At 43.3% G+C, this 3,268-nt stretch overlaps 1 pseudogene; it reads right to left on the bottom strand.

Annotated features, from left to right (window-relative positions):
* Positions 1 to 673: 673 nt before the first annotated feature.
* Positions 674 to 2,636, bottom strand: LOC102867496 (annotated as a pseudogene).
* Between the last annotated feature and the right edge of the window lie 632 nt (positions 2,637 to 3,268).

The raw sequence follows: 3,268 nt of genomic DNA on the forward strand, positions 1-3,268 counted from the left end.
ACAATCCTTGGGCTCAAGCCTTGGCTCTGTTTTATTTGCTAGGTAGCATTAAGCCAATCATTTAACTTCTCTGATCACCCACTTCTTCAATAGATAATATATTCTCAAAGGTCTTTAACTCAAGAGGAACTCCCAAAATATTAAATTTTGAAAACTAGAAGAGAAGAAGATAATGTGCTTCTTTTTTTGTTGCTGAATTTTTACTTTATTTTACACTTTCAAAAGGAACATAATGATCAGAGAAAGATGTGTAATGAATTACCCAACTCTAGAGCCCAAGTAATAGAAAACCTGACTTCCGTCCTTAGTTTAGGAAATTTCCATGCGTAGGGCAGGCTAGTGAAGCAGTTAACACCCCTGGCCTTTAAGAAAAGGTGCGCAGGGAGAAAAATACAACAATGAATGAATGGAAATCCAAAATCTCTGTAAATGTTCATTAAAATTAATAAAATAATTTTTTAAAGAAATCTAAATCAAATCTTATCACAGTATGTTAGTTAAAGTTCTGCTTAAAACCACAAAGGGTTTCAATTTAACATCTAAATTTTAAAACACTAATATTTTATCAACAAATAATCTCAGGAAGTCCATCATAGAAATGAAAGAGAACTATTGTTCAGATGTCCAAAGTCACTCTGTGACTCTAGGTTTTGCAGTCCCAGCCCCTGCAGGCCTAGGTGGACATGTATGGGGGCGGGTGCTCCTTGATAGAGCCATTCACAATGGCATCATCTTACAGGGCAACAGCACTGTAGTGTCAATGTTGGTGACATAAACCAGGACCTCCGAGGAACTTCTTCCATTGATATATTGGTAATAGTTCCAAACACAGCTAATCAGGTAACCCTTAAACTTAGAATAATGTTGATAAAAGAATAATAATAAGAAGAATAAGGTCCAACCTGGTGTACAAGTTGCCGTACCACGGTCATTTGTGGTTGCTGTGAACACTGTGACACTGTGACACTGTGTCAAGTGCGTTAATGGGTGGTCACCTAATGCGGACAGAGAGCGGGGTGGAGCTACCTGATTAAAACAAGCTTGGAAGGAGGAGTGGCAACCACTTCCATAATGGCTTGCCTCCAGAAACCCTATGAACCTGGAGAAAGGATGAAAGGCACCCAAGCCTCGAGGACTCTCCTTCATAGGGTCGCTATGACTTGTCTGCGACGCGACAGCACTTAACAACAACAACAACAACAACCAAACAGATAGGATTCACTGGCATATCATTTTTGTAGGGAAAATTAGGAGGCAGCTGTTGTATGTATTCATGAATGGAGTTGGGATAAACAAGCATAGTGACAGCAGTGAAGGTGTTCAAGGTGAAATCAAATGTCTGGTAACAGAAGGATGGGACGATCCAGGCAGCATGTTACTTGTACACACCGTAAGTAGCCATTGCACATATCAGGGTCAGAAGAGAGATTGCGATAGCAAGGTACGTGTCAGCATCATCCATGAACCACCACGTTCGGAACTTGAAAAGTGATACTGATCTGGACCTGCCAGGGGCTCAACAGAATCAGCAGTACCACCACATTGATGATCAGATGCCCAGAAGGATGGTGTCTGTGTGGACATGGCAGCACAGGCCACAGGTGTTGGAGTAGAGGCAATACGGGATAGAGAGAGCAACGTTACTCACCAAGGATACAGACTGATTGAAAAACCCTGCAGGGTCAAAGAGTCACATTCAGACTCCGTGGTGGCCCAGAAAGGAGTTAGGGTGACATGTAAAAGAAACAAACTGAGGCAAGGTAGCACATTAGAAGCAGATGAGAAAGAAAAAGCAAAACAGAAGGTAAGACACACAGAGTGTCCTGAGGATCCAGCCACACATTTATTTCAAGAGGCCACAGCTTGCAGGCTAAGCTTTTCAGCAGTCCCTGCCAACAGCCATAATTCCACTTCCAGGCAATTATAATATTGCTGTTGTTCTGTGGGCCCCAATGCACAGGGGACCTAAATGCTGCCTGCCCTGCACCATCCCCATAGTTATTTGTGGCATAGACCACTGGCTGGTTTTTAGAGGAACATTGCCAGGCCTTTCTTCTTCATCTAGCCTACTGAAAGCTTGTCTGAAACCTGATCCACAAGCACTACCACAACACACATGCCTCTGTAGGTTGGTGAGGGCCTGTGTTGGAGGCACACAGCTCAGGAGTCAAACCCAGGGCTCCCACACTGATGATGAGAATTTTACCACCAATTCACTGGTGTTGCACTACTGGAATGCTGAGCAAGGGAGAAGGACCAGTACAAAGATGGCCTGAGTAGGGAAGGGTCCTTCAAGACCACGAAGTTTGAATCAGGATTTGAAAGGCCTACATATTGGAGACAGGGAGACAGGGAAAATATGTAGGAGGAGCGTCTCGGGGTACAGGGATCCTATTAAATAACTTTGTGGTGGGGCTGGCAACTGAGGACTTTAAGAATATAGATTTCATACAGAAGGGAGCCCTGGCTCACTCTGAGGAGAAAATGACCTGATGGAAATGATGTTTGGAGGAAATGATCCTGGCAACACAGAGCTGCAATTTTCTCCTTTTGCAAATAACTTACCACTGACTGGCATTTAGAAGAATGCTATCAAGCATGTCTTTCCTGATGTGATCCACATCTGGCTCTGCCATCAGCGTTACTGAACACAGAACAGCTGTGCCATGTGAGTGTCTACTAACCTTTGCTTCAAATACAGTGAAGCCAACCACAGGCTGAGCGAATGCACATGGCCCTCTGAAAGAATTCAACCCAGAGTCCTGATATTACTTATAAAATCCCCAGTGTAGCTGCTAAATGCATCTAGTGGTCTGCACATTGGCAGGGTGTGTGAAATGAATTTTAGAAGAGGGAGTGAACTTGGTGACTTTCACTTTCAGTTTGCTTTCCGTGGATGTATAGAGGTTTGAGAGTCTAAAATGCCTCTAGGCTTAAGATCATTCTCTATTCTGTGAGAAACCCACCTGTTTTTCATAAGTACCAGTACCTTCTTTTTATTTTAAAGAATGTTACATTTTTGTAGCACATGGAAGTCATGGTCAATTCACATGATTGGATTTCAGTTCAAGTTCTAATTTTATCTGGGCTAATTTTCCTTTTTTCCATTTTCAAATGCCGAAGGAGCCCGGGTAGTGCAAGCAATTTTCTAGACTGGTGGTTCAGACTAACTTAGCAGCCCGGGGGGGCGGGGGAGAAGGAGAGGAGGCTCCAGGGGTCTGTTTCTCTACAGGTTACAGCCAAGAAAACCTAGTGGGACAGTTTCACT

The sequence above is a fragment of the Elephantulus edwardii genome, unplaced genomic scaffold, assembly GCF_000299155.1.
Source record: "Elephantulus edwardii isolate Elephantulus edwardi_28Jun2011 unplaced genomic scaffold, EleEdw1.0 scaffold00019, whole genome shotgun sequence".
Lineage (NCBI taxonomy): Eukaryota > Metazoa > Chordata > Mammalia > Macroscelidea > Macroscelididae > Elephantulus > Elephantulus edwardii.